The 6,907-nt window shown below is 41.1% G+C and overlaps 1 long non-coding RNA gene across 1 annotated transcript; it reads right to left on the bottom strand.

Annotated features, from left to right (window-relative positions):
* Nucleotides 1-1,555: 1,555 nt before the first annotated feature.
* LOC135564331 (uncharacterized) lies at nucleotides 1,556-5,962 on the bottom strand. Its single transcript, XR_010460935.1, has 2 exons — nucleotides 3,300-5,962; nucleotides 1,556-3,156 (listed from the first exon to the last, which is right to left on the bottom strand). It is a non-coding gene; the product is annotated as an uncharacterized LOC135564331 (long non-coding RNA).
* Between the last annotated feature and the right edge of the window lie 945 nt (nucleotides 5,963-6,907).

The following is a 6,907-nucleotide window of genomic DNA, read 5'->3' as shown; positions in this document are numbered from 1 at the left end:
AAAAAAAAACATTTCCTCCTCAATCTACACACAATACCCCCATAATGACAAAGCCAAAGCGGGTTTTTAGAAATGTTTGCAAATGTATTAAAAAACAGAAACAGCTTTTTTTACATACGTATTCAGACCCTTTGCTATGAGACACGAAATTGAGCTCAGGTACATCCTGTTTCCATTGATCGTCCTTGAGATGTTTCTACACAGGAGTCCACCTGTGGTAAATGCAATTGATTGGAGATGATTTGGAAGGGCACACTCCTGTCAATATAAGGTCCCACAGTTGACAGTGCATGTCAGATCAAAAACCAAGCCATGAGGTTGAAGGAATTGTCCGTAGAACTCCGAGACAGGATTGTGTCGAGGCACAGATCTTGGGAAGGACACCAAACAATTTCTGCAGCATTGAAGGTCCCCAAGAACACAGTGGCCTCCATCATTCTTAAATGGAAGAAGTTTGGAACCACCAAGACTCTTCCTAGAGCTGTCCACCCAGTCAAACTGAGCAATCGGGGGAGAAGGGCCTTGGTCAGGGATGTGACCAAGAACCCGATAGTCACTCTGACAGAGTTCCAGAGTTCCTCTGTGGAGAAGGGAGAACCTTCCAGAAGGACAACCATCTCTGTAGCACTCCACCAATCTTTATGTTAGAGTGGCCAGGCGGAAGCCACTCCTCAGTAGAAGGCACATGACAGCCAGCTTGGAGTTTAAGCACACAGCCAAGAATACGCAACAGGAGTGGCTTCGGGACAAGTCTCTGAATGTCCTTGAGTGGCAGAGCCAGAGCCCAGACTTGAACCCGATCGAACATCTCTGGAGAGATCTGAAAATAGCTGTGCAGCGACGCTCCCCATCCAACCTGACAGAGTTTGAGAGGATCTGCAATGGGAGAAATTTCCCAAATACAGTTGTGCCAAGCTTGTAGCATCATACCCAAGAATTGAGGCTGTAATCGCTGCCAAAGGTGCTTCAACAAAGTACTGAGTATAGGGTCTGAATACTCATGTAAATTCTTTTTTTTAAATAACTTTGCTAAAATGTCTAAAAACCTGTTTTTGCTTTGTCATTATGGGGTATTGTGTGTAGATTGATGGGGGGGATCATCAATTTTAGTATAAGGCTGTGAAGTAACAAGCTGTGGAAAAAGTAAAGGGGTCTGAATAATTTCCGAATGCACTAATATATAGACACACAACTGATTTGCTCAAACGCATTAAGGAAAGAAATTCCACAAATGAACTTTTAAGAAGGCACATCTTAATTGTAATGCATTCCAGGTGACTACATCATGAAGCTGGTTGAGAGAATGCCAAGAGTGTGCAAAGCTGTCATTTAGGCTATGGGTGGTTTTTGAAGAATCTCAAATATATTTAAATTTGTCTAACATTTTTTTTGGTTAGTACATGATTCCACATGTTATTTCATAGTTTTGATGTCTTCACCGTTATTCTACAATGTTGAAAATAGTTTTTAAAAAACAATTGAATGAGTAAGTGTTCTAAAACTATTGACCGGTAGTGTTTATGTATGTATGTGTACAAATCACATCTCTCTACAGTTATTTAGCCTTGTTCATATTGAGTAGTTCATTACAACACAATATTGGCAGTCATAAAACAACCTCTTCAAATAAAATGTTATTGGTCACATACACATGGATAGCAGATGTCAATGCGAGTGTAACGAAATGCTTCTAGTTCTGAATTAGCAGTAATATCTATTGAACAAGTAATCTAACAATTATACAAGTGTAAAGGAATGAATAAGAATATGTACATATAAATATATGGATGAGCAATGGCCGTGCGACATAGGCAAGATGCAGTAGATGGTATAGAGTACAGTATATACATATGGGATGAGTAATGTAGGGTTTGTAAACATTATATAAAGTGGCATTGTTTAAAGTGACTAGTGATACATTTATTACATCCAATTTAATTATTAAAGTGGCTAGAGATCTGAGTCAGTTTGTTGTCAGCAGCCATTCAATGTTAGTGATGGTTGTTTAACAGTCTGATGGCCTTGAGATAGAAGCTGTTTTTCAGTCTCTCGGCCCCATGTTTGATGCACCTGTACTGACTCAAGGGGTTGTTGTCTTTGATGATCTTTTTGGCCTTCCTGTGACATCGGGGTGCTGTAGGTGTCCTGGATGGCAGGTAGTTTGCTCCCGGTGATGCGTTGTGCAGACCTCACTACCCTCTGGAGAGCCTTATGGTTGTGGGCGGAGCAATTGCTGTACCAGGCGGTGATGCTCTCAATTGTGCATCTGTAAAAATTTGTGAGTGTTTATGGTGACAAGCCAAATTTCTTCAGCCTCCTGAGGATGAAGATGCGCTGTTGCGCCTTCTTCACCACGCTGTCTGTGTGGGTGGACCATTTCAGTTTGTCCGTGATGTGTACGCCGAAGAACTTTCCACCTTCTCCACTACTGTCCCGTCGATGTGGATAGGGGGGTGCTCCCTCTACTGTTTCCTGAAGTCCACAATCATCTCCTTTGTTTTGTTGACATTCAGTGTGAGGTTATTTTCCTGACACCACACTATGAGGGCCCTCACCTCCTCCCTGCAGGCCATCTCGTCGTTGTTGGTAATCAAGCCTACCACTGTAGTGTCGTCTGCAAAGTTGATGATTGAGTTGGAGGCGTGCATGGCCACCCGGTCATGGGTGAACAGGGAGTACAGGACAGGGCTGAGCGGAATGGAGATGTTGTTTCCTACCCTCACCACCTGGGGGCGGCCCGTCAGAAAGTCCAGGACACAGCTGCACAGGGCGGGGTCGAGACCCAGGGTCTCGAGCTTAATGACAAGTTTGGAGGGTACTATGGTGTTAAATGCTGAGCTGTAGTCGATGAACAGCGTTCTTACATAGGTATTCCTCTTGTCCAGATGGGTTAGGGAAGTGTGCAGTGTGATTGCGTCGTCTGTGGACCTATTGGGGTCGGTAAGCAAATTGGAGTGGCTAGAAATAAAGTCAAGATACTATAATGGTGATCTTACTGTCAGTCATGACAACCTCTTGAAAAGAGAAACATAAAAAGCATCATTAAATCAGTGAAACACACAGACTTTGTTAGGCTACAATGTCGCAGATGCTCTGCACAACTCCGTTGAACTCCTCAGCATAGACATTGTGAGCTGCTCCTTCAACCATCTGAGACTAAGAAAGAAAAAGGGAGGCAGTGTGAGGTTCAGCTTTCCATTTCACTCTGTGATTTCAATATGGGTTTGGCAGTGATTTCTTATTTACATATTTTCTCCTTCCACAATGAGTGATTGGTGTATTTTTACACTCCATCTCACCACAGTGCAGGTGTAGCTCCTTCACTGATCAACCCTCCAGAGTTCCCAGGTGTCTTGAAAGCACCATAAATCCAGAGAATGCCAGGCAGATGACAAAATTTGCCCACAAAGGACCGCCGTGCCACCTTCCTGTTCAAGAGAGCACAGCACAAGGCCAGTCCAAAAATGTATTGTATGCTGCTGCATAAATTATGTAATATGCCAGGGAGATGTAATGTTGGGAGATGTAACTAATGTATGTTGTGTAGTAAGCTGTTAGTAGCCCATGTATGTTGTGTATGTTCACCCAGCTGTTAGTAGCCCATGTGCCTCACCCTAATAATTTGGTCCCTTTCCCCCTCATAACTTAGTCTACTGTTCTGACTTGGTGGTGCACATTTAACCTATAGCCTGTATCAGAGAAATGTCATCAGTCGCGTTGTACAAAACTGGCGATAGCTTTCCGAGCAAAAGGATAGCCGTGGTTAGCTGAATACTAACGTTAGCTAGTGAGCTGGCTAACTTCTGGCTAGCTTCTGTTGTGGATTTCGGATATGAGGTGAATAATACTTTTGGAAAAAAAACAGATCCGCACCACATTTGGTGAGGCGGGTTGCAGGAGAGTGTTTTGAAGTTGAGTTTTTAGAAAATAATATAGAAAAAGACAAAAAGATACAAAACATATATACACGGGACAAGACGAGGACGTCTGACTATGCCATCTTGGAAACCTTGAAGAAGCTATAGAAATAGAATATAAGCGCAATAGAAGAGTTGTTTCTTGTACTATTGTCTCGTGTCTTTAGAGAACTTTTCACTTTGATGTACTTTTTCTTCTGTCCTTATTTTGTCTTTCTTTTCTTCTGTTAACTAGATCTTCTTTGTTAGCTAGCTAGCTTCTTCCAGGAGAGTCCCTAGCAACTGCTTAGCAACTGGTAAACAATTTAGCTAGCTACGGTAACTGTACAATTTTATAAAAAAGTTACTTTTTCCAAAGCCCATCTTCTTTGTTTGTTGCTTGTTTTGTCTCCAATTCAGTCTTGCCGTTCTTTTGCTTTTTCCAATGTACTTCACTCTAAAAACCATGTAGATTTCAATATTTGTAGGAGCTCATTTTTTTCAGTAGCTGCTGCTCAATTTGGAATCCGGAATAGTCCTTATCCCTTGCTTGTTAGCTAGTCAACTATGGCTATTTGACATCTCTTTGTATATATCCATAAAAATTATGCCCGTTGATTCATGATTTTGACTGGCTGAGAAATACTGCCGGTCTGTCTCACCCAGACTCCCAATATGTTCAGTACTATGGGACTGCTGGAGATCGAATTTGAATAAACAATGTTGCAAATGTTGGAGAGACAGACAGCAAGGTTTATACAAATCTCCACTGTTGAAATACATGTTAGTCTAAAAGAAATGTGAGATAATGCCTAGATGATTTTTATAGTGGATATCAAGTTTATTAATTGCCTGGCTGGGCTGATGAGACAGTGGATTGCACAGTCAGATGGAACAGAGTAAATAGGCATTTTAAAGTAATATATTTAGCCAGTGGTCATTTGTGGATTATAAACTGGGTAGTTCGAGCCCTGACTGCTGATTGGCTGACAGCCGTGGCATTTCAAGCCGTATACCACAGGTATGACAAAACATGTCATTTTACTGCTCTAATTAGATGGTAATCAGTTTATAATAGCAATAAGGCACCTCAGGAGTTTGTGGTATATGGCCAATATAACAAGGCTAAGGTTGTATCATGGCATTCCGTGTTGCTTTGTGCCTAAGAACAGCCCATAGCTTTGGTATATATGGGCCATATACCACACCACCTCGGGTCGTGTTGCTTAAATAGACACAGGCTGGAATGCAGTTTTAACTAATCAGCGTTCAGGATTAGACCCACCCATTGTATAAAGCGGCATGACAACGAACGCGATTGGTCGACGGTCTGCTGGGTGGGGTTTTATATGTCAAATCAAATTGTATTTGTCACGTGCTGAACCCGTGTAGAAATTAAATGTTTGCTTATGAGCCTGTTTTTTCATTCATTGTCCAATTTAATTCCTATCTCATCCTTTCTGTAATATCTCTGGTTAGGGTTTAGGACACTGAGGTATAGGTTTAGGGTAGGGACGTCCCAAGGATTCCGGATAACACTAACCTTTTTCCGTTCGCAGTTTTGCAATAGACGAAACGTTTGGCAGCAGAATGGGCGTAATGAATACACCCCAGTTTCAGTGACACGTCATTTTTGTGCGGCATCTGACGGAAGCGACTTGCATCCTGATTCTCTTTGCACGTTTTGAGACTTTTGTTAATAAGAAAACATGTCTAACTCGGTAATTTCAGTTATTTCTCGATTCTTGGAGGAATACAGGACCAAAACATCGAATAAATTGAAAGTGGTCGACGCCTACCTTTTCTACATCTTGTTAACTGGTGCATTGCAGTTTCTGTACTGCTTGCTGGTTGGCACCTTCCCATTCAACAGCTTTCTGGCCGGGTTCATATCTTGTGTTGGAGCCTTCATCCTGGGAGGTAATTTAAACACTCAACTGTAAATGTATTTGCATAATCTTGTGATATTCAGCTGTATTGTACATCAGTGACGCGTGAGGCCAACCAATGGCAGCCACCATTATTGTGAAATGGTTTCTGATCAACTCACCCCATTTTTTTCTAGTCTGCCTGCGTATCCAGATCAATCCAGATAACAAAGGAGACTTCCTGTCCATATCCCAGGAGAGGGCCTTTGCCGATTTCTTATTAGCCCACACTGTCCTGCACCTCGTGGTCATTAATTTTATTGGTTGAGAAACAAATTATTTGAACCCTCAGACCAGGTGTGAACAGTATGCACAAAGTACATCTTCACAGTAATTGTTATCCAGTGTTATGAATCTGCATGTTACTGACATGATTCTTGTTTATTTCATTTCACAGATTAACAACAGACTTGACCAAAATGCACCTGTCACCTCAAGACAACATTCATACAATAAGATTTTGCCTCCCTAATTTACCCTAATTTAACTGTAAGTGCATGGGCCGATCAATAATGACTGATAATACCCACATCTTCTACAAATTTCTGTCACTCAATTGTCAGTTTCTCAAATAATTATTTTGTACTGTTTGTATGATTGTTGCAAACCACTTGAGATTGTTGAAATAAAATAAAAACAATTGTTGAAGAGTTGTGATTTTAATGGAATATCTCTTTAGCATTATTGATAATGATTTTCTGAGCAGACCATTCAATAACTAGGACTGGAGACAACTCCCCAATCGGACTTATTCTAAAGCTACTTGAACTGTAGGGCTGTTTCATACTACATGTGTATGACCTAATGATTACCTATAGACAGCAGTATTCAAATATAAAAGACATGCTAAATTCCCAGATTCTTTTTTCTCTGACACCCTCCAAATCTGTCTATTTTTCATAACTAATGTAATGATTACACTTTTATTAATTGCTAGCAATCAAAACTTGGCCAAGTCTGTTCATCTTGGTACATTGATCTAGTTCAAAATATGGCAACAGTAAACACGTTGTCCCCCACGAATGATGCAGAAATAAGCGAAAGAAAAAGTACAGCTCTCCACACGACCTTTTCAATAAGTCT

This window comes from Oncorhynchus nerka, linkage group LG24 (assembly GCF_034236695.1).
Source record: "Oncorhynchus nerka isolate Pitt River linkage group LG24, Oner_Uvic_2.0, whole genome shotgun sequence".
Taxonomy (NCBI): domain Eukaryota; kingdom Metazoa; phylum Chordata; class Actinopteri; order Salmoniformes; family Salmonidae; genus Oncorhynchus; species Oncorhynchus nerka.
This window is presented reverse-complemented; position numbering and strand designations above follow the sequence as displayed.